A 25,364-nucleotide genomic window follows, 5' to 3' on the forward strand; every position below is an offset into this window, starting at 1 on the left:
CAGGGTGATTATTGATCCACGCGTGAAATCCAGGTAAGGTCTAGTGGTAAAAGGTAACAGATGAGAAATTGTAGGAGACTGCTAGCTGTTATTCACTCTCCATGTAGTCCTCTTCTTTCTGGACACATAATTAGACTACATCTCCCAGACTTCTTTGCAATTAGAAATGCAGCCATGTGACTGAGTTCTAGTGAGTAGACTGTGAATAGAAGTGATCTGTCCCATTTCGAGGCCTGCCTCATAAAATTCTCACTCTCTCTTCTGTGCTCTTTCCCTTTATGATGAGCAGGAATGGAAAACTACAAGATAATCTTCCATCTGCTTGAGGCCCTGAATCATTGGACTAATGAAGAATATCCACAAACCCATTCTCCTATCTGTACAGTTACCCATCAAAAAATAAACTTGTACTGTGTTTGAGCCATATATATTTGGGGACTTATTCTTCCTGGCAACTAGCTCCCCTTAACTAATAATAGAGATCAATGGGGTCACTGCCTCCATATAATCTTACACTCTAACTTCCATGAATAGTCTCATTCATTATTAACCTCTCAAGTAGGAGACATCCACTGACCACGTCCACTCAGAGTGATGCATGCTTGAGGCTAACAGTGAAACCTAGTAGATCAATGTAAAACCTATCAAGTTTTCTCAAGTTCTCTGATTCCCTTGGGTCAAACATGACCCGTGTCTGTTCCCAGTGCCCTGCTATTAGTTAGACTGGAGGGATGTGGCAGAGGGGTGAAGTCTCTCTATTACTTAGGTAATGAGGCTCTTCTTGATTGTGACAGGTGATTTCAGGGGTTCCAGACCAGACAGCTATGCAGATAGTAGCCAGTTTCTTCACAACGCAAGTGTGGTTTCTCCCACTGATCACACGGTTGTTCAATAAGTCCCCAGAGTATACTTCTTCCTGGAAGTAGCTCATACTGGGGATAGGTTTCACTAGGAATTAGGAATTAGCATTAGAGCTAAAAGGCCTTTGGCTCACAGAGCAGGGCTGGCCTTTGCCACTAGAGCTATCCTATCATAGAAAGGGTCACCAGGAAATATCCTGGAACTGTGCATATGCAGACAACTGCATTCTCTGTTACAGCATTTCCTCCCTCTGCCTGCGCCCACACTTTCCCCACCCTGACTAATTTCTAGTGCCTTTTAATATTCAGGTCAAACAATTTACTCTGGGAAGCTTCTATGATCCCTCAGAATGAGCTAGCTTCCCCTTTCTGTGTTTTCCCAAAGTACCTTGGGCATATGTCCTAGTTTTCTAGGATCCTATAACAAAGTAACCAAAGCTGGAGGCTTACGACAACATAAATTTGTTGTTTCATGGTTTTGGAGGTTAAAGTCTGAGACCTGTAAGAGAATTCTTCCTTGTCTCTCCCTAGCCTCTGGTGGCTGGCCAGCAGCTCTTGGGATTTAGTCTCTGCATCACTTGTCACATGGAGCTCTCCCTATATCTATCTGTGTGTCTAATTCTCCCCTTCTTATAAAGACACCAGCCATATTGGATTAGAGTCCATGGAAGTTTGGCCTCATCTTAACTAATAACATCTTCAAAGACCCCGTTTCCAAATAAGGTCAAATGCACAGAGTTAGGACTTGAACATATCTTTTGAGGGATATAATTCAACCCATAACAGTATATTTCAAAGTATTGCCCAGTTCTGCACTTATATATGGTATTACCTCTCCTGCCAGGCTGTGACTTGGGGTCAGTAGCTGCTCCTCTAACTTTCTTCTTTATTTTCTAGGATCAAGACAGAATATGACAGACATTAAAGGGTTAAATGTGTAACAAGCTGTTTGATATGCAAAGAAAAAGATACAAAGAAATTTTAATAAAAACACAACACTACCAGGATTTGGACTCATTACCTCTGCAATGTAAGGAAGACACAAGGTAATGTGAATTCACAGGTGTTAATTAGCCAACAGAGGGCTCCTCAATTGCTCCCCGACTACCATAGAAACCTAGAGAAATAGAAAAATTCAAAGAGCATTCTCTGGCTCCTAGGAAGGACTGCATGTATGCACAATGTCATGCAAATCGGGATTAATTTCTGCTTGTTTTTCTGCTTCCACCAAATTTATTGAAGAAAACAGATCTTTCTCAGTATCACTCTATCACTGTAAATTCCTGCATCATCAAAACATGCTCAGATCAAGATGGTGCTTCCCATTTGATGAATAACAGAACAGATTCTCTTTGCAAAAATAATAAATGGCTATTCCCTTGGGCAGCATTAATTTTGAGATATCCCCATTGCTCTGTCAAGTAGCAGTTATTTGGGTAATAGGACCATGGGTAAGATATTATTTTGAACTCAAGCAGTTACTCTGACATGGTTTCCTGATCCCTTCCAGAGAACTGAGCATTAACCATTATAGTGTTTTGCATGAAGGTAATTTAAAAATATATCCCTGCAGCCACAATTAATTAAACCATATTCACAATTAAACATAAAGAACACTTTTGGGGATATACCCACAAAGCATCAAATAGTCAGTCTAATGTTTCCCCCAATGCATCAGTCTATTTTCATGGTGAACTGTGAACAGAAGCACAGTTAAATTGGCTAAGAACTGCCTCATGTGGAGGGGAAAAAAAAAAAGAAGCCTCAGGAAGCAGATTTGGATCAACTGATAGAGCATCCGCCTACCACATGGAGGGTCCACGGTTCAAACCCAGGGCCTCCTGATCCATGTGGTGAGCTGGTCCATGCTCAGTGCTGATGCACGCGAGGAGTGCCATGCCACATAGGGGTGTCTTCCATGTAGAGGAACCCCGCGCACAAGGAGTGCACCCTGCAAGGACAGCTGCCCCGCACAAAAAAAGTGCAGCCTGCCCAAGTGTGGTGACACACACATGGAGAGCTGACTCAGCAAAATGACGCAAAAAAAGAGACACAGATTCCCGGTGCCACTGGACGGGGGGGGGGGGGGGGGGGGGGGGGACGGGAGAGAAATAAATAAATAAATCTTTAAAATAAAGGAACCTGGATTTCATCTGTTTGGTCTAGTTACTTTTGGTGTTATTCTTGACTATATCAGATTAATCATGTATTAGGTTCAACCATATGAAACTGCTGATATTAAATCATTTTGACTCACAGAACTGGCAATTTCATATAGATCACCCTAATAATAACAGTTCTTAAATGGTACCCCCAATACCAGCATCATGGTACTTCAACTAAAAGAATGAGGTGGGCAATCCTACCCACTTCTTCATTCATTCAGTAATGAAGCAGTTACTGAGTGGTTTGTGCATAAAAGGCACAATAGCAAGCTGAGGCTACAAAGTACACTGATAAACCATATGGAGAGAAAGAGGAGGAAAACAACGCATTCAGCATGTGGGCCATCCATGTGGCTGTGGTTCTATTGCTTCAGTGCTGTCTCTTGCTTTTAAAGAAATAATCTTTGAATTCCTATTGCTTGACATCCAGCTGTTATCATGAAACCAGGAATAAAAATACAATTAGAGCTTAATGAAAATGAATTGCACCCTTCTCATGTGCATTCTCTTAAGTGCTGGAGTAGATATAGGGGTGAAACAAGCAGATATCCTATACTCAAGGATATTTTTAGTGACAAATATTTTTAAGGCACCTGCAAGGGCCAAGATCTGATCTAAATGTCTGGGGATACATCGGTATTCAAAATAGAACAGTCTTATGGAACTTACAGTCCAGCAGAGGTAGACAAACGAACAACAAACATAATAAAGAAGTAATAAATAAAAGTGAAAAAAAAAAGGAATTAGGGGATCAGGACTCTAGTGGCAGTTGCTATTTTTAAAAGGGTGGCTCAAGAGGGCGTCACTGAGAGGGTGAGAGCTGAGCTCAGGCTCAAGGCAAGCCAAGGTCCAGCCGACCACTCCCTGGCGATGAGCTCTCCCAGCAGAGGGAACAGCCAGTGCAAAACCCTTAAGAGTGAGCGCTTCCTGGAATGTTCAGGGAGCAGGAGGGAGGACAGGAAGCTGGAATTTACAGGGGATAGTTCAGTCCCTATTAATAAGAAAGCACCCAGATTGGTGTTAGCGTCAACCATTCAACAAAGGCAACCAGGTACACACATATACGTGTAACTATAAAAGGGTAGAAAACTGCTTTAAAGTTAACAAAATGACAGCCTAACTGCAGAGCTGTTCAATCACTGGGTGGCTTCTATAAACACACAGAAGCCACAAGAACTCAGCATACAGCAGGGGTTCTTAACAAGGGGTCTATGAACTTGAACTGAAATTCAAAAAAACATTATTCTTGTGGGGACATGTTCGTGTAGGTGTGATATGTTTATTAAATAATACGCAGTATAGTGTGGACTTAGTAAGGGGTCCGTGGTTTTCACCTGACTGGCAAAGGGGTCTGTGGAACAAAACAGGTTAAGAACCCCTGGCATACAGGGTCTGGGGCAACAACTACAGAAAGTCATCTGGGAAAAGGGCAGAGCCGCACCGAACAAGAGACAATTTGATGAAATCAAATGCCAGGGAAAGGAAGAATAAGGGGAAAGTGGGGTTTTGGCAAAGGTTTTAATCTGTGGAGTGATTGTAAAGAAAACGAGGTGAAAAGAAGCCATTTTAGAGATGCACAGGTCTGTCAACTTAAGAATGAGAGCCATCGGTAGAAGATTGAGTTTTATGATTTTCAGGTGTAAACTGACCCAAGCCAAGCAGCTGCTGTATATCAGTCAGAGGACAGGGGGCTGGCCAGTTGTCCAGCAAAAGGGCAGTGGCAATTTTGCCTTTCCCCTCAACCCTAGATCTGTCTTTTTTACATTCCTCCCGGAGGGCTCACTGAATGCCACCAATTATCAGCAACTCCCCTGCCCTCAGGAAGGACAATTCTCCTGGGCACCAATGTGCCCCATCAAGTGAAGAACTTCTCAAAGGAAACTCTACAGTCTCTTTTGGCAGCCCAGCCCTGTGGGCCTTTGCAACTCATCAGTGTGTCTATGTAAGAGTGAACTAACCTTGTACCTGGAAGAAGGTATGTAAGTATGATCGGAAGAGCAGATACTTACTCCCCTCCCACCACCACCCCACACACAACTCCACCCCCAGAAAGAGGAGCTGGGGAGGAAGGCCTTGACACACGTGTAATCACGTACTCACAGAGGGTAACGTCAAAGATGCCAGTGTGGTTGTACACCTAGGGAAGCCACCACTTAGGATTCTACCTCTTTCTTGGGGACTTGGGGGAAATGAAAAAAGGAACAAGATACACTGCTCTGCATGACGACGCGAAGTCCTGACTCTGTTGTGGAAGAGGTGGCCTTGCCAATTTTAGAGGCAGTTGGGGAAATGGTTTGAGTCAGTGCAGCAACATTTTCCAAAGGATGGTCCTGAGATTGCATCAGAATTGCCTGGAATATTTGTTATAATTCAGATTCCTAGGCCCTGCCCAGACCTCCAGAACTAAAATGCATTGGTTAAGAGCCCAGGAATTTAAATTTTAATAATTTCCTCAATTGCTTCTAACACATGTATCATTTGTAAATTTTAGTAATTTGGGGATTGGCATTGGTCATTGGGAAATGTGTGCATGTGTGTACATGTGTGTACCTGTTTGATCCAATAGTTAGCCTCTATGCAACTGGAAGAACGCTGAGGCAGTTGAGCAACTCACACGGAGGAGCCCCTGCCTCTTCCCATCACTGGTGTGCACCCAGTGCCCCGCCTGATATTTTAGGCATGATTCTATAATGGAAATGCAGAACTGGAAAAAGGTCTGGTCCCCAGGAATGATGAACCTCAGGGCAGAACTGCTCCTATAAGATTTCCTAAATGCTGGTATGGATATCAGCATAGTGGAAGTTAAAAGAAGGTTGCCTTGTAGAGAAGAGAAAAAGTAACACCAAGGGCACAAGATTAAGAAATGATGGGAAGCAGATGTGGCTCAACTGATAGAGCATCTGCCTACCATATAGGAAGTCCAGAGTTCAAACCCAGGGCCTCCTGGCCTGTGTGGTGAGCTGGCCTATGCACAGTGCTGCTGTGTGCAAGGAGTACCTTGCCACGCAGGGGCACCCCCCACATAGGGAAGCCCCATGCACAAGGAGTGCACCCCACAAGGAGAGCCTCCCTGCATGAAAAAAAAAAAGCACAGCCCGCCTAGGAGTGGCGCTACAGACACACAGAAAGCTGGCACAGCAAGATGATGCAACAAAAAGAGACACAGATTCCCAGTGCTGCCGAGGATGCAAGCGGACACAGAAGAACATACAGTGAAAGGACACAAGAGAGCAGATGGGGGAAGGGGGAGAGAAATAAATAAAAAATAAAATCTTAAAAAAAATGCTTAGCTGTGAGTGGGCATCTATGAATATTTTAGTATCTGGAGTGTTTAGCTCATAGATTTAGTCACGTTTAAAGTTTTTCTGCTATTACAGGAACTCAACTCTTCAGTCAAGCATGCTGTAGCTATGAAGTCTGGGGAGAGTTGCAGTGGAGAAGGAAGGGGGCAGTAAAAAGGCATGGTCACCCTCATACCCACCCGGCCCTCCCACATGCTATGGAGAGAGATAGCACGTGCCCAGGAGTTCTGGATAGCAGACGTACCAAAGTGAAGGGTGGCCTGCCTTGTGCCCATGAAGAGGGGACCATCAGGCAAGAAGTAGCAACTCCTCACCCATCACTTAGGCAGAGAGCAGTGGTTTTCAAATTTTTATGACCATGCCGACAGTATGAAATACTTTGTATATTGAGTCCCAGTACACCTATATGTATAATAAAGTAAAAGTCTCATGAAATAGCACTTACACATACTCTATGCAAACACAGAATCAGTATCTGATATCTTAGGCACCATTGTATTAGAAACTCAGACATGGAAAAAAGTCTTCCTACCAGGAAGGATACAATTCCCAAGCCCAGAACTGCCCCTGGTGTTTTCTATTGATATATTGTATTTCAATTAGCTAATTAGTAACTTTTTAAAATTAGCTTAATTTTAAATTTATTTCATTAAGAAAATGCTGAACTTGACTCACCTAATTAATTTCCCAAGTATGAAAAACACTGCCAGAGGAAGGAGACCCTTAAAGAAGGAGGAAAAACTACCCGTACTTCCCTTTCACTTACAAATGGCTGTTGGTAGATGGATTCATTTCATTGAAAAAGAAAGGTGGCTGACTGGGGGATGGGGGTTGAAGATTGGGGAGGGGGGCAGAACTCTCATCCTTCCTGCTGCAACTCAGTGCTGGCACCTTCTTACAAAGTCTTCTCAAGTCCCTTCCAGCTGAATTGCCTGTGCTCCCCTTCCCACTTCACGTACCTGACTTCTACCTCTCCCACAGCATTTACATAGTTTTAAATTGTTCCTATCTTTGCCTCCTTCACTAAGTTGTAAACTCCCAGAACAGCCTTACATAGTTCTGGTACTGGGCACTTAATGTTTGCATGTTGACAATATTTGTTGTCAATTTGTTTGTTTGTTGGCACATTTTCTGAATTGATTTTGAGTAGAACCTGTGTCATATATGCCAAAAATGTGGGCGTGTTACCGAGGACAGTAGCATTCTAGGATGGGCTGCTGGTGCGCCTTGATCCTTGGCTTTTCTCTCAGGTGGCAATGCACAGGGCAGCCTCTCCTGGCTTCTCTTTTATTTTCCAGGGGGTTCCACTGACTTTCAAGTTCTGGCTGCTCCCTCTGGCTTTTTTTCTGTCTGACTTTCACTCTGTTTATAAAGGACTCAAATAATGCAGATTAAAGCACAACCTTATTCATTTGGACCTCACTTTACTGAAGTAACATCTTGAAGAGATCTTACAGTGGGTCCACATTCACAGGAATGAAGTAAGTTTAAGAATATGTTTCTCTGTGGTGCATGGCACCAAGCCTCCACAGCATACTTAATATAAAAATTTGTGTTTTTTTCACATGATCCCTGCATATCTATGGAACTCCATTTCCAGCAGTTGCCTACATTATATCTGATACCTCAGTGGTACCAAACTACCAATTCAATCCTGACCTGACCATTCTGTTAAACCGGGATAAATATATTCTTTCCTCTGTTAGCAATGCTCATTTCTCCCCTTCTAATACACCCTTGTTCTCCAGGTTGAATGGATTTCCAGGGCTCAGTGTTCCAGTTATTCCTTTGAGAAATGTAGCAGTTTGAAGCTTTTGTGGGCCTCATAAAATTCATTCCTGTGCATGTAAACCTATTGTTTAAATTACTTCAGTTAAGAGCCTTTGATTGTTTTGTGTGATCCAGAGAGAGTTTTAATCCTCTTACTGGATCCCTCTATAAATGGAGAGATAAACAGCTACAGACACAGAAAAAAGCTACAGATACAGAGAGGAACCCAGAGGCTGAGAGGAAGTCACTTTAGCCAGAAGCTGAAGGCAATGAGGCCAAGAGAGGAGAGACGAGTGGACATTGCCACGTGCCTGCCCACATGATGCCTTGATTTGGACACTTTCACAGCCTCAGAACTGTAAGCTTTTAACCTTATAAATCCTCACTGTCAAAACAAACCCATTTCTGGTATATTGCTCCCAGCAGCTTTTAGCAAACTAAAGCAAGAAGCCATTCCCAATCCTCCAGCCAAGGCAGTGATGATCAATCCACCTGTCACACTGTATCACAATTGTTTATTGGCTATTTCTCCTACTAGAATAAAAGAAATGTGTATATATAAATGTGTGTGTGTATATATATACATATAGCAAAACTGGATGTTGAGTTTATGCTTAAAGACAAACTCCATGCATTCCCCAATTGATAATCCAAAGAAAGAAAGGCATGTACCCCCTTAATTACTATTGGGGGGTAGATCTGATTTAGGAAATAGAAGAAACTAATTTTAATATGCAAATGTATGACAGTTTTTAATGATTAGGCCAGACTAGTTGCCAGGATTCCTCTGGTTTGGAGGGACGGATAGGGGGCTCGGTCACATGCATGTACATGGGATCTACTTAGTGAAATTTTCTGAATTTTTGTTGAGCGTTAGGAAGTTCTGGCCCTGCTTTCCTACAACTGCAAAAGGCCTTGCTGGGGTTGAAGTTACTGCTGGTGGGTTGGCCCAAAGTTAGAAGACTTCTGAGATTTGTTTACTTGAGCTGCAAGAGCTTCCCCAAGTGGAGCTGCCCTGAATGGCTAAAGGTCCAGCATGGGGAAGGGAGGCGCAGTGAAGCGGGGAAGGTAGTGATGCCTCTTAACATCATGTGCGAAGTGCTGGTCACAGCCGGGGCACAAGAAATGTTCTTGAAGGAATGAAGGAATGATACCTCCATGGAATTTTAGGACAGACTTTGTTATTTGAGAATGCTCATTACTCATTCTATGGCAGTAACATCTAAGAACTGCTTTCTAAGCATATTTGCTGGAAGACTGGCTGGAAAGGCAGGAGAGAGATAAAACCAGAGAGGAGTTCCTGTCCTCAGAGGCCAAAACAAAGTCAGATGGAGGGTTGATGCTCTCTGTGCCATGCAAATAGCTCTGCTTTGTGCTATTTAAGTACAGTGATCAGTTCCAGAGAATCTTATCCACTTAATTTAATTTTTTAAAGCTCTCTCCCTATATTAATTAGCTGATAGAACCCTTATGGTGCGATGTGTGTTTAGTGCCATTGTAGAATGCACATTGTCATGGAAATCTGTTTTGTGGGACTTGTTAGCACAGATATTATTTAGCTAAATAGCTCTTAATGATTCCTTCAGAGCCTGGTGCATCTGTTGGGTAATTTGTTTTATAGTTGGGGACTTTAAAAATTCTATTTTTTAACTTACTCAGCCCAAGTGACCTGTGTACCAGGTTAATAGAGTATAGTTCTGTTCAGAAGAGATTTAAAAGAATAGTTGATTTATTCTGGAGTAAGGAAAATCCGCAGAGAGCAGTATTATATTTATTTCATTTTGAAGTCATTAAAAAGTGTATTATTTTTTTTCCCAGATAAATTGCTTTAAGGGAAAAGAAGTTTGAATTACATCAAGTACCTGGCTCTTTTGAAAATAACCTGTTGAATTCAAACATCTGTGAGTTGATGTGAACTTATTTTCACAAATCAGTTTGTACCCCTTAGATCTGGTAGACTCTGGTTCTGCAAGGTCCATCCAGTGAGTTCTATTGTAGTCAAGCAGGCTTGACTAAAAGATCAAGGGTTTCAATTTGCTACAGGCGATGCCATAGTAGTCATTTAAGAACTCCCCAGCGTCTCAGGGCTGGGACTGCCGTGGCGACAGCTCTGTGATGTCAGCAGCAGCATTCTCATCGGGCAATTCATTTTGCTTGTGAAATGCAAATATTCAAATGATGACAGATGGGGCTGGGAGAGAATGTTTCTTTAATAATTCTATGATTCTATCAAATGTTCTGGTCTTAGGGAAAGGAAAGACTTGAATATGGTGTATGTTGAAGTCCAGGGTGGTCAAGAGAATGTTTCTGTTCAGAATTCTTTATCTTGCATGCTAAAAGATGAAATTTAAATCTCTCAGAAAATGAATCCAGAAAGCACGTTTGATGACATAAAACCCATCAATAGCTCCTGAGTTGGCCTCAGAGCATCCATCTCAAGTACGGTCTGCTCAGTTTTCTGGAAGGAAACCAGATCTGTGCATTTGGAAGCACTTTTGTCCAGGACTTTTTGGACTCCACAGCCATTTTCCATTTGTCCTTGGTTCAGACAGAGAAATATGTAGGCTGTTGACTTCAATGGAGTGGTGAGCAGCCCAGGAAAGGAGAAGTTGACTCAAATTCCCACTGATGGTCCATGAACTTCGAGAAGTGATTCAAGGTCTCCTGTCTAAATTTACTCATTTCCAAAATGAGTTTAATACTATCTAAATCACAGTGCTGTGGTGAAGATTATGAATGATAATATATATAAAAAAATGCTTACTGAAGTGCTGCATGTGTTGTGAATGCTGAGAACTATTAACAGGGTCTTACCCAACCTGTGAGAATATGCAGGACTTAAAGGGTGATAATAAAAAAGCAAGGGTTTTGTAGTTACTGCTAAACTTTCTTCCATAAAAGGAATAAGTAAATACCTTCATCTACTCTCTCTGGAACAGGGGTTGGCAAGCCTTTTCTGTAAAGACCCAGATAGTAAATATTTTGGGTTTGCAGCCATACACCTCTGTTGCAACTACTCATCTATTTGTCATTGTAGCATGGAAACAGCCATAGACAGAAGCAAATGGGTGTGTTTGTGTTCCAATAAAACTTTATTTACAAAAACAGGCAGCTGGCTGGACTCAGTTCATGAACAGAAATGTGCCAACCCCTGCTCTAGAATAGAAATAATTGTTTGATGAAGAACAATAATCAAAACCACATTTATGATCTTCTCCATCCCTTTTCCCACCCCTTAATCCACACATTAGAATGTTTTGGTTGATTACATAGCCTAAATTTTCAATATATTATAGACAATAAAACTGTATAGGCTAGGTATGATCAGCTATCTAGATAAGAGAAAATAAAAATAAGTATTTGGTTAAAAACACATTTTGCCCGGGAAAACTAGATTGTCTGCATAAAAGAGAATTTACACAATCAACCATTGATTCTACTCTCTTTCTGATGAGCATTTTCTAAAAGTCCCAGAAAACTTACAAGGCATAGTGAGAATTGGGAATTTTAACATCAAAACAACAACAACAACAACAACAAAGGAACACAATGGTTATGATTTAATTAGACTAATTAAGCTTTTGAGTAAATTCAGCTTTTTCCTTTTCAAATTTAGAATTCCGATAATTTATGATGTTGCAATGGAAACCTGATCAAGTGCCCTCCCAGGGATTTCTCTTCTCCCTTGAGCTCTTGAGAAAAAGACACGTAACGCACCACACATGATTTTGCTTCGTCCCTCTGACTTCCCTCGCCGGCTTCATCTTCTACCACCACCTCCCCGGGCACCCCCAGGCTCTTTGAGCCTCAGCCACACTGTTGCTTTTTCACTTCCACCAAGGCTTCAGGTTCACCAGCGTCTAACCCACCTCCCCCCACGCGCCTGGGCCCGCCTTGTCAACCACCACACACGGGCAGTCGGGCTAGTTGGCAGTCGGGCTAGTTAACTTCTGCTCATCATTGAAGCTTCGGTTCAAAACTTACTTCCTCAGGGAGACTTTCCTGAGCCCCAGTCAATTGTCACAAAAACTGTCTCTATCCTTGAAGCTCTTACTGCAGTTTGTCATTATACATTCATTAGGGTGATGGTATAATTAATGTCTGTCTCACCCTCTGGGCTAGCAGCCCCCCAAAGAGCAGGAAATGTGCCTGTGCTTGAATGTCCCAGGGCTAATTTCAGAGTGTGGTGTGAAAGCAGGGTCACAATAAATAGAGATAATGGAGTGGGATCCGGAGGATAAAGAACTAAAACTAGACCAAAAGGGTATTATTGCTCATACTGCAAACAAAACATTACCTTAAAAAAAAAAAAAAAACCAACAGGTTTTCTTGTTTGTTGTTCTTAATGGATGATCTAGATACAAGTCAGCAAATTTTTTCTATAAAGGGGCAGATAGAAAATATTTGACGTTTGTAGACCATAGCATTTCTGTCTCAGCTACTCAACTTGGTCACCGTAGTACGAAAGCAGCCAGAAAGAGTATAGAAACAAATAGGAGGGACTGGGTTCCTATAAAACCAAGGTTTCTCACCTCCATTTTTACCTTTTGGCTCAAGAATTCTTCATGGGAAGGGGCTAAGTACATTGCAGGATGAGTAGCAGTATACCTGGTCTCTACCCCCTAAATACCAGTTGTGACAATCAAAAATCTTTCCATACATTGCCAAACATTCCCTGGGGAGCAAAATTGCCCCACTTGAAAGCACTGCAATAAAACTTCACTTACAAAACCACATGGCAAGCTGGAATTGGCCTGTGAGCCTTACTTTGCCAGACCCTGATCTAGAAGAAAGGAAAGTGAGAAAATTCTGGAGGAGCTATTTTTGTTTGTTTTTGTTTTTGAAGATTTATTTTTCTTTATTTCTCTCCCCTTCCCACTCCTTGTTGTCTGCTCTCTGTGTCCACTTGCATTATCAGGCAGCATTGGAAATCTGCATCTCTTTTTTGTTGCGTCATCTTGCTGCGTCAGCTCTTGGTGTGTGGGGCGCCACTCCTGGGCGGGCTGTGCTTTTCTCACACGGGGCGGCTCTCCTTGTGCATGGGGCACCCCTACACGGGGGCACCCCTGCATGGCAGGGCACTCCTTGCACATGGCAGCACTACGCGTGGGCTAGCTTACCACACAGATCAGGAGGCCCTGGGGATCGAACCCTGGACCCTCTGTATGGTAGAATGACACTCTTATCAGTTGAGCCACGTCCACTTCCTTGGAGGAGTTATTAACTTCCTCTATTTGACTTCTTGGGTACTCTCCATGGGATAAGAGGCCTTTGAATGTGTTCTTTCTTAGAAGTAAGTAAACCTTTGGGATATGATTGATAAATCCTCAGGGCAAGGCAGAGCTGCTACTGGTTATAGACTATAAAATTTACCTGCTCAAGTAAAGAATGCTATCCTGATGTTTGTACATCAGCTCCCCCTCCCATTTGGAACCTCATAACCCCTTTGATTATTTTTGTTAGCTTTTTAAAAACCAGCTTTCAGCAAAGCATGCTTTGCAAGCTGAGGTACAGCTGAAAGACAGTAAAGAATGGGGTGCTGATTCGGGTTTCAGGCTGGAGCTCATGGGCGAAGTCTGGGTTCAGTCTCTGAGAGCTGCCGTGTGACCTTGGGGACCCTTCCACATTCTATTTGTTTCCTTGTTGGACCTCAGTCACACAGACGTGGAGTTACCATCCTTGGTGTCTGATACCCTTTCATCGCCAGCCTTTGCATGGCCCACGTTAGGCTACATGTTTGTTTAGGTAATAAACATCTCTGCCCCAGACCCACCCAATACAAGAGCTGGAACACAGTCACTACGTGCCACTAAACGTTCCTCCCCACCCTGTCCCTCTGCCACCCCTCATTTGAGGGAACCATTATCCGGAATCTTATCTTCATCCTCCAACTTTCCAGGACCTCAGTTTCCTCATCTTTAAGGTGGGAGAGTTCACGGTTAGCGAACTGACTGCCAGCATTGTAAATCTCTAAATGTGTGATTCTAATGCAGGCTTAATTTTCCCTGACAATCCTCAGAAAGTGTGCCACACATATATTTTACTCCTCTAAACAGGAGCGAAAACCTAGGCAAAGCAGTTTTGTGAGACACAAAGAAAATAGAGAGCTCTCAACCCCGACAGAGACAGCGCCTTTTGAGTTATCTTGTGGCCTTTACAATATGCTAAGGCCATGAAGATGCGCTGTATCAAAAAATGTTTTTCCTCTGATAGCCACATCGATTTTCTAAAAATATTAAGGTTTTCCCCCTTCCTTGGCCATTTCTCTCTTTTAACGTTAAAAAGAGTTGTATCATTTATACAGCTCGGTTGATGAGAACTCAATTTATTTGCCCCCGGGGCGGCAATACTGCTATGGTAAACTTCAACACAGCGTGTAATGTATGGTCTAATTTAGAATTCCTCAAAATGCCGATTTATCTGATTTTTGCCAGAGCGGGGTGATAAGGCAGTCGTGCCCCCGTGCATCTCGACATCTCTATACGCTTGGAATTGAACCTCAGGGAAGGCAGGCGCTCAGGCCGGCACGCTGGGTGTGAACAAGGAGCCGACGCTGAGGCGTGTGTGAAAGAGACAATACCAAAGAGAAGGACGCATTTGGGAAAAAAATCAGCCCCTTGTGTGGGATGAGTACTGTTGATGGCAATTTGCATCGCTATTGATTTTAATGTGGGAGAAATTTAATTCTCGAGTTCTCCCTGACACCTTTGGTGAGATTCTAGCGACCTCCAGTGGAGAAACTACAGAACTGCTCTCATTGCCCCTGAACAGAGGGACAGCACTTCCTTTACCACATCCATCCCTTTTTTTCAAACTGAATATTTTGCACTCCCTTTACTATTTTGAAATGAATCTACTTTACCAGTATTCCTAAGTGCAAAATAACTGTTAAAAACCCCAATTGGAATATAAATGAAAAATACAAGGAAATAAATATGTATTTATTTTCACTATTTACACATATAAATCAGTATTTAAATATATAAATGTGCAGGCCCAAGTATGCTTGAAGACAATTAAATATTTTTAGGCTTATTTCTAGACATAGAATCACCACAAATGGCAGCCATAAATGCAATAGGTGGAAATGTACTATATTGGCATCTCAAATGCCATTAGCATCTTTGCTATAGGTTACATGAATATTCGAAATAGATTTTTTTTTAAGTTTTAGTAAAATTCTGAACAAAACAAAGAATTTTTTCCCCAGGATTGATATAGTAGGTGCATTCCTAGGTAATTTAAGATACACTAAAATTCTGCAAAATGACCTTTGTGTTTTTAATGTTAAAATGGAGGTAGGGTCTATGCTCCTCAGTTAATCATAAATAAGCTTTTCACCTGTTCTGGTAGAACTTTCCAAAGCAGGAGGAGATGTGACAATTCTTTGATGTGCCAAACTGTTCACTGTATTTTAGAACATTTGACAATTTTAGGCACACCCACCAAATACCAACAGGTATTGTGACCAACATGACCAACAGTCATGTGATGATCAAAAATGTTCTCACAAACACAATGGAGCAGTATTCATTCGTAAAAAGGAATGACATGCCAATACATGCTACAGCGTGGATCAACCATGAAGGCATCATGTTGAGTGAAATTAGTCAGTCACAAAAGGAGACATACTGTGTGAGCCTACTTATACGAAAGAATAAGCAAATTCATAGAGACAGAAAATGTCTTACAGGTTACCAGAGGCCAGGAGCAGGAGGAACAGGAAGAGTCCTTGAAAATGGGTATAGTTTCTGTCTGAGGTGATGAAAAAGTGAAAGCAATGGGCGCTGGTAATAGCAGCCCAAGATTGTGACAAGAATTAATACTTCAGAATTGTACCAGTGACAGTGGTAATATTGAGAAACTTTGGGTATGTATGTTACTCTGAGAAAAAATTAGCAAATGGCCCCTGGGGAAGGGGCTGTCCCTGTTGAGAACCTGCCCTGAACTTCCCCTGACCGCTGAGGACATTGTCGCAGGAGAATCTTCCGCCTAGGGCTTTCTCTGGGGTGTGGAAATGTGGAGCCCTGATTCTTTCTTTCTGCTTTGGGGCATTCTTGAAACACTGGACAGTCTCCCAGAGGCGGGAGGGAGGGGAGAGGAGAGGAGGATTCGAGTAAACAACGAAGCAAGTCAGGTCCCAGGTCTGTGGGACTCCAGGGCACAGCCACAAGTCAGCGTAGGGAAAGCAGAACTCCAGGTTCTGAATCCTGGTCTGCTTTAACGCCTTCAAAGTCCTTCGACGTCTTAAACTTTTAGAATGAAATCCCGACTTTGCTCCCCATTTTTTTCTTCCAATAGAAAGACTTGAGCTTTCAGAAATTTGTCTTTGCATTATTACTTTAGAAATTAAATGCCAAGAACTTGACTCACTGTGTTGCTCCCTCCCCACACCCGAAGCAGTAAGCTTTAGCTGCCCAATCTGATTATAACGTGGCAGAGCTACTTCTGAAAAAGAATTACTTCTTCAGAATATATTTCCACTACAAAATCTAAGCAAGATTTTTTGGTCAAGATTTTTTTGAGTTCCTCATTCAGTCTTTATGTTTTTGAATGATTTTCACCTAGGTTTTATCCTATCTAGAGAAATGTCTACACAATCCTATAGGAAAATAGGACGCTTCATACTTAAACTTGGCAGAAATGAACAGATCGCTATATCTTCTTTAAACTTCCAAGAAGAAAGAGTATGCCACAGTTCGCAGGCTTATATGACCACAGAACTTCTTTTTAATGGTGCCAGAAACGATGTTTACCTCAGGGCTGTGTGCCCAAAAGGTGGTACTTTTTACAGAAATAGATACCTTTTTACGGAAATAGATACTTTTTACAGAAACAAAGATGAGCTTTGAATTCGTCCTTTGTTCATTAAACATCAGGAGCACGGAGAGGTTTAAGGCTGCCGTGTAAGTAAGTCTCCAAATCAGTACCTAGAAAAACAGACTTACCCACTCACCCGGTTTGCACCGCCTCACCCTCACTTCCCGAGTCCTGAAACCCACGGAGGCGGCCCTTGCTGCCTCTTCCATTAAAATTTCCAATGCCTTTCCGACTTCTCACAAATCCTGAGATTGTCAGTTCCAAGTGACTTCAGCAATCAGATTTCATATTTTAAAGCATTTTAACTTCTGAAAGACATGCTCGGGAAGCACAAGACTGTCCCTCTACACTTAATACACTTAAAATGGAAAAGAAAAATAAAGCCGAGGAAATTATGGCTGAGAGGATTGTGATATGTGGTTTCTTCCCATGAAGGACTTTGTGGCCAACCCTGATGGAGCTTCCCACATCCTCCAGCCTGAGTTCCTGCCTTTCTTTCAGGCCCAGTTTCATCGTATTTATGCCTCAGAAAATGAAAAATATAAAGTAAAATAAAGAACAGTTTTAAGATCCTTCCTAGTTACCTTTTGGAAAGATTGAGTTGCTCCTTTAGCCTTAAAAAAAGACAACACTTTCTTTATCTATGTAGAGAAAGGTCTCTGCATAAATTAGTGGGGGAAAAAAATCCATATTCTAATCTTATACAAACCTGGAAAATGTTTCCATATCAATGCACTTTTCTTCTTAATGAGTGTAGCTTCAGGACACATGTGCCCAGAGACTTTGCTTGACCCAAAGCCATACAGATCTGCCCCCATCCCGCTCCCCAGGTATCACCAGTCCTTCTCCTAAGTCCCCCGCCAATTCAGATGGCGAAGGCTGGGGAGCAAGAGGGGGCGAGGACAGTGGCCTGTGACCAGCACTTTTACGCAGGACCACACTTCAGAGTCTTGCCTGTGGGGTCCGTTGGGTACGAGTTGGGAGCAGTTAGTCGGAGGTTCTCCAGCAGGGGCGACTTCCCCGTGGGATGCTGGGCCACATCTGGAGATATTTTTGGTTGTCCCATTGTGGGGGTTGCCACCGGCACCCAGTGGACAATGTGCAGGACAGCCCCCATAGCAGAGAATTCTCTGGCCCAAATGTCAGTAGTGCCAAGGTTGAGAAACTCTGGGTTAGACCAAGAAACATGTTCTTATTTTCTATGTGAGAAAAAAGGAATTGATTCCTTTTCTTCCATTTCTGGCCTAATTTTGTGTTCTCGTCACTGACCCCACGAGGGGCTGCCAACCATTATTTAACAACCATATTAAGAGTTTCTGCTGGGCCTTGGAGAACTGCAGACACAAGCAGTCTGAGCAGAGATCGGGGTTCCCTAGTCTCCTGAACCATGCACACTTGGGTCCTGACAAGGGCCGCCCCTCAGCTGTCTTTGCAGATCCTCTTTGAAGGAGAGTGGAGGCAGGAGGTGGCGGCCTGCTTGCCTTTGCAATGCTCTCGGAAAACTGTCAGGGGAGTGGCTGGCACCGTGCCAGCTGGCCCTTCTGTCCCGCAGGAGGGGTGGGAGAAGAGCCACATTCCGAGGCAAACGCTGTCCTGGGGTCCTGGGAGGGGCATGGCCCACGGGCTCCGCGGGGGAAATGCCGGCAGTCACACTGTGCTCAGCAGAACTTAAGGGTCACCGCCGTGATTGGGGGCCGCGCCCTTCAACCAGGATGTCCTGATTTCTAACTCTTCTGCATGTTGGACTTTCAGGGCAGGTTTGGTTTGAAGAAATAGTTCTGAAAGTATCAAACAAGACGGAAGAGCTTCACCGTAAGATCCATGCTCCCGCCCCCGAGCTTCTTCTTGTGATCCTCCTCCCAGCCTGCAGGCCGTGGGTTTTCTGGACACCACGAGGAGGTCGGGGTGCAGATGGCAGCGCTGGGAAAGGCTAGGGTGAGGGAGCAGGCAGGCCACTGGCCGCCTGGTCTGCCCCGTTCGCCACCCCTTGGCCAGCAGGCATCTTGCCCTTCTCTCAGCAGCCCTGCGTGTCTTCCTTGCTGTAGGGACTGTGGCTGCAGAGGTAGAGAGGCGCTGCTGTCCTTGGGTGTCCTCCTGCCAGCACCTGCTGCCTCTGCAGGGGTGGGGTAAGAGTGGGGCCGGGCCTCCGCGGCTCCCATCTGCAGGGTGCACTCACATCACCAGGAACATCTGTCCCAGCCGTAGGACATTTAAGCTGGTTATTTTGTTTACACAACCCCAAGCAACCATCCTGATGTAGGACTTCACAAAAAAGAATGATGGGGTGGGGCAGGGAGGGGACAGGCAGGGCTGACAGAACCTAAATGGAGCACGGGAGACAGCCTTGAGCAGGCGGTGTCAGCCTTTTGATCTCCTAAGCCACACGTTAGTTGACCTGTGGTACTGCTGGAGGCTTCCTGAGGCGAGGAATGAGCAGGCCTTATTCTTCAACAAGACAGCCCTTTATGGATGCAGAAAGTATAGTGAGTTAACAATAGCAACTGGAAAAGACACAGACACTAACGCTCAACTCCAGCATGCCTGGCGTAAGTAAAACACGAATGAACAACGGTTTTTACCAGCAGTTATAATTTTGGGGGGGCATTAATATTGTTATCATCATCATCTTTCTAGTGCAGTGCTTCTCAACCCTGGCTGCATATGAAATACAAAGAGCAATTTTAAAAACTAGCAAGCAGAAATGATGCCAGAGCCCCATGCCAGAAAAAATGAATGAAAAATCTCAGAGAGTGGGGTCCCGGAATTAGAAATGTTAAAAAAACCAAAAAACAAAACTCCCCTAGGAGATTCTACTGTGCCCCCTCGGTTGAGAACCACCGTTCTACCTGCGGATATAAACAGGCCAGGAGAGAGCATTTCAGCAGCATTATTGCCCGGGGCAGGGGACAGGATTCCTTCCCCACCCCCCCACCCCCGCCCCCTTTGTGGCTCTCCTTACACGCTTCTCAAACCTGGCTGCACATTAGAATCACCTGGGGAGTTTTAAAAACTATCAATGCCCAATCTCGACCCCAATCCAATTAAATCAGAATCTCTGGGGGCAAGACTTGGCATCAGCATTTTTTAAAAGCCCCCTGGACAATTCTAATATGTGGCCAGGATTTCACACCGCTGCTCTGGTGCAGGAGTTCTCAACCTTGGCTGCACATTGGCATCACCTGGGAGTTTTAAAAAATACCCACACCCAAAGATTCTGCTTTAATTGATCTGGCATGGGAGCTGGGCATTAGGGATGGTTAAAGTACTCCAGGTAATAACAGCCTGCAGTCAAGGTTGAGAACCACTGGGTCTGTAGGAGGGGGAGCAGAAAATAAAAGAAGGAAAGAAAAAGAATTCCGGTGGAGCATGACCAGAAAAAGCGGAGGAGGGCTGCACTACTTTAAGACTGAACTCACTTCTTCATGGCCCTGGGGAACAATAAAAGCGATGTCACTTTAAGTCTGGCTGAGCCTGTGTTCTCGGCAAGGCTGACGTCCATCCTTGAGGCTCCTTCCCGCTCCCCTGGAGGGTGAAGGACCCCAGAGACATGTCCAGTTCATTAGGGCGGCCCGAGCCTCTTCCCCACCCGTGGCTCCTGCTTACCTCACTCCTTCTTCATTCTCAGATTCCAAGTTCTCCCTGGGGTGGCACAGTGCCCCCCAAAACCTGTTTCCAAACCTCCCTGGAGGTGGCCATGTGGCAGCTCTGGCCAGTAAAGGGTGCGTGGAGTTGTTGGGAAGCTTCCTTTTCTTGTTTTAAGTCCTGACCCTGAGGGCTTCTCTCTTCCTCCTCCCTGCCGAGAATGCAGACACGAGGCTAGAGTGAGGCCAGCTTGGAGCAGTCAAAAGGCAAGTCACAGGCTAAGGATGGCAACGCAGAAAAACCTAAGGAACCTGAACACCGACAGTTCCATGGGTTCTCTGCATGAGCCCGGTTGCTGGCCTCGTGACTTCATATCGAAGCAAACAGTAAGCCTGTGTTGGAGTAAGATGCTGCAATCAAATTTCTCTTCATGCAGCTGAGCAGTGTCCCCAAAAAGAAAGTGCATTGAACGTGGTCCATTCCCAACTCTGCCTTTACTCCCCATGGCATGTTGCCACTGGTGAGTGCGGGGTTTCCCCTCTGCCTAGTCAGGGAGCGTGCTGCCGCAGTGTTCCCTCACAGTGGGTAGTTCTCGTCTCTGAAGGACTCAGGCTCTTTTTATCATTCTAGCCCACGATTCTCAGTGTGTCAGCGACATCATAATGATGCAAAATGGCTGCTGAAGCTCCATACAACACAAGTTCTCACATAGAAGTGTTTCAAATTGGGTAGGAAGAGGGCGACTCTCACTATTTATCAGGAAAAAAAGTTTCCAGCAGACTTCCTCTCAGGTCCCATGAACTATCACTGGGTCACCTATGCAGTCTTAAATCAGTTGTTAGCAAGGAGCATGGGATTGCCATGTTGGGCTTAGACAAACCATAGAGACACCAACATGAGCATATTGTTGCTCCAAATCTGAGCCAAGCTGAGGTTCTTTTAGCAACAAAAACAAGGGAAATGGCTATTTGGTGGGCAAGCAACAGCGCCTGACACCAGGAGCTAATCTGGCAACAAAAAGAAGAAGGAGCATTAGAGGCAGAGAGAACAGCAAGTGTTAAAGCAAGGGCACATGAAACAACACGTGTGTGCAGGGAGCAGGGAGCAGTAAACTAACTTCCAATATCACTAGGACATAAAGTCATAAAAAATAAAGTGAAATAAAATAAAATCCCCAAAGAGGGGATTAGAGGTTTGGCCGAAGACACGGCATAGACATACTGGTTGGACATGGCAGTAAGGGTTCTTCACTGGTTATTATGCAGTTCCAGTCCATTGTTCTTGTGAGAAAAGCAAAGAATCCCTCAGGACGCTGGCATTTTGTATTTGGGACAGCAACAACTTCCAAGATGATGCAAACATGCCTTATCCACTCAACAGGTTCTATCTGACCCATGGCTCATTGATTAGGGCCCCAGTCTGTCCAATTACACTCAGCTCCTGTTCCTCTTGGTCCTCCTTATTCTCCTGGCATCTCTTCTCAGTCTTGGCTAGACCCCCTTAAAAACAAAGTTAGAAGGAAGTGGACTTGGCTCAATGGATAGGGCGTCCGCCTACCACATGGGAGGTCCACGGTTCAAATCCTGGGCCTCCTCAACCCGTGTGCAGCTGGCCCATGCACAGTGCTGATGCGCACAAGGAGTGCCCTGCCACGCAGGGGTGTCCCCCACATAGGGGAGCCCAATGAACAAGGTGTGCGCCCTGTAAGGAGAGCCACAAAAAAAAAAGTACAGCCTGACCAAGAATGACGCTGCACCCACCGAGAGCTGACGCAGCAAGATGACGCAACAAAAAGAAACACAGATTCCCAGTGCTGCTGATAAGGATAGAAGCAGTCACAGAAGAACACACAGCAAATTGGACACAGAGAGCAGACAGACAACTGGAGGGGGGGTAAGGGGAGAAAAATAAATAAAAAATAAATCTTTAAAAAAAAAAGCAAAGTTAGAAAAATAATTTTTTCCCTCATAATCACTCATCTGCCACAGTTGCATCTGAATTACTTCTAAATAAATAATCCAAAATAAAAAGATGCTTGGCTGAAAGGTCAGACCTGCAGTGTTTTTTGTATGTGTTTTTTTTGTGTGTGTTTTTTTTCATGTACCGGGGGTCGGGGACTGACCTGGACCTTGTGTGCGGGAAGCCGGGGCCCCACCTCCTCGGCTTCTCTTAGTTGGTTTTCTAGTCTGTTTTGCTTGTTTTGTTTTTGTTTCTTGAGGAGGCACCAGGAACCGAACCCAAGACCTCCCAGGTAGGAGGCAGGCACTCAACTGTTAGAGCCACATCCGCTTCCCTGCAATGTTTTTATGACAATGAAAAATTAAAAAGAAGAGCAATGCTGGATTATGGTGAACTGAATAGGTACAAGTATGGAATGAAATAATAGGTTGCTGTTAACTATAAACTTATAACTATTAAAAGCATAGAAAGATATCTATGGAGCAAAACATGATCATGAGAAGGATGAAGATGGTCAAGCCTTCTCCATTTACTACCACAACCACATGGAGGAAGGAAGTGGAAGAGGTCAACACTCAGATTCACATTTTTTTATGCAGAGAGGTTCCTATGGCAACAAGGGCCCCATTCGAATTATGGAATCCGATCCGCAAGATTAGCTCCTTGTGGTAGGAGAAGAGTGAGAAAGGAAAGGGGACAGTCTAAGAGAAGCAGCTAAAGTGACTGATCACAAGGAGAGAACTCACTTTTCAACTTTCATTTTCTTTTGTCTTGAATATTAATAATATAAAGCAATATTAGAATTTCAAAGTATTTCTGAGAATTCATCTTTGTTGATCTTATGAGCAAGACTTAAAGAATCCATACCTAGTATTCTAGAATGGAGAGCCTCCATGAAAGTTTGGAAAATTCTAGGGCCAGTAGAAATTATTAACAGAATAGGCTCACTTCAGAAAGCCCCTTTCTGAATGACTATTTGAATCTCTACAGCAACCTCAATGATCTAGACACCTGGGCAGAAGAAAGCTGTCACCACCAATTCTACAACTTTCATATGTCCTTGGATCCAAAATACCTTAGGTTATAAGATGCATCCCACTGCCAGAGAGGTTAATGTTAAAAAAAATGTACATCTTAAAAATGTACTACTATTTACTGAGAATCTATTATGTGTCAGACATTTTATATATATTATTCCTATTATATACCACCTTTGTATATGGTGTGTTTTGTTATTTTCATTTTACACATGAGGAAATTAAAGTGCTGAGAAGTTAAGGAACTAGTATAACAAGCCAAACAGCTAGTAAGTGATGGGGTGAGGATTCCCCTGATGCCAATGAGGTTGTTTCCATTATGCCATACTGCTTTCAAAAATTTTGCAAATAATTACCTCATGGGGTAAAAAACAACCACACAGAGTTAGAGTTGTACAAAGTCAGAGATGCCCTTATAACAAATATCCAGGTGCTGCAACCCAGCTGGACAGCCTGGGCCATCAGAGGCCCCTCAAGATCACCACTTTGCAACTGCTGTGAATTAAAGAATCTAGGCAGCAATTAGTAAGAAGAAAGATAACAAGACAAAATGTATCATCTGGTGGGAATACCCTAAAACCAACTCTGACACAGACTTTTTTTTTTTTTTTTTTGGCTTTACAATGGGGATTTTTTAACTCATACAGTCACAGATCCAAAGCTGAGGAAAATGTCCCAGTCAAGGCATCAGGCAACATTCTCTCCCTGAAGACACAGCCCTGACAGCCCTGGACTCCTGTCAAATGGAAGGGCAGTGCTCGCTTCGGCAGCACATAGACTAAAATTGGAACGATACAGAGAAGATTAGCATGGCTCCTGTGCAAGGATGACACACAAATTTGTAAAACATTCCATATTTTTTGTATCTTTAAAAAAAAAGATAATAATAAAATTTTTTTTAAAATGGAAAGGCACATGATGGCATCTCCTTTCTCCTCTCAGTCTCATTGCTTTCTGACATAATCTTATCAACAACAGCAACAAGCTCACATCGAAATCTGGTCAAGTTTCTTGATCTAACTATTAATCTCAGGATATACAGGAGACAGAGTCACAGGTTAAACATTGCCACGGGAATCAAAAAAGAAACGCCCAGGCCATGAGAAATTTTATAAGACAAACAATGTAGTTTCTTCATAAATTAATCACAAGTCAAAAAGAAGATATAGAGAGGGAACCTACTGAAAGAGATTTGAGACATAGCAATTAATCACAATGCATGGACCTTATTTGGATCCCAATTCAAAACAAACTGTAAAATATATCCCAGGACAATAAGAGAAATATGAACATTAATTGGATATTTGATGACATTAAAGAATTATTGTTCATTTTAGGTGTGATTGTGGTATTATATTTAGAAGTAGATAGTAAAACATTTATATACAGAATTATATCATTTGTTTCAAAATAATCTAGGAGTAGGGGATGGTACAGGACATAGGAGGGGATATGAAATGAAATAAGATTGGCTGTGAGTTGATCACATCAGGGTTCTTTATACTATTCACCTTACTTTTATATGCTATAACTTAAAAGTTTTGTTTTTTTTAAGAGGCCCCATTTAAAATATGTAACTTGGATTTCCCTAACAACTGCTTCCAAAATCCTGACTCCTTTCTCTAATTACTGTTGATCCTTGACTTCTTTCCCCCTACTCTGATCTCTGTCACCTCAGGACGCCCAGTGTTTGACCCTGGCTACAGCCATCATTCTGCCCCTTGGATCTCAAGAACCTCTCACCAAGCCTGCCGAGAGATTTTGAGAGTTCCTGAAAGTCCAGTAAAGAGTGATAAGCACTATTGGGCAGGAAGCTTCCCACCTCACTACCTGCCAGGGGCCTCAAGGACGCAGTGGTATCCATCCACG

General features: G+C 43.4%; 1 non-coding gene across 1 annotated transcript; it reads left to right on the forward strand.

The window, feature by feature from the left end:
- The first annotated feature begins 24,249 nt into the window (after window positions 1-24,249).
- Window positions 24,250-24,356, forward strand: LOC111765681 (U6 spliceosomal RNA). Its single transcript, XR_002797961.1, has one exon. It is a non-coding gene; the product is annotated as a U6 spliceosomal RNA (small nuclear RNA).
- The last annotated feature ends 1,008 nt before the right edge of the window (window positions 24,357-25,364 follow it).

Source organism: Dasypus novemcinctus, chromosome 13 (assembly GCF_030445035.2).
Source record: "Dasypus novemcinctus isolate mDasNov1 chromosome 13, mDasNov1.1.hap2, whole genome shotgun sequence".
Classification (NCBI taxonomy): Eukaryota; Metazoa; Chordata; class Mammalia; order Cingulata; family Dasypodidae; genus Dasypus; species Dasypus novemcinctus.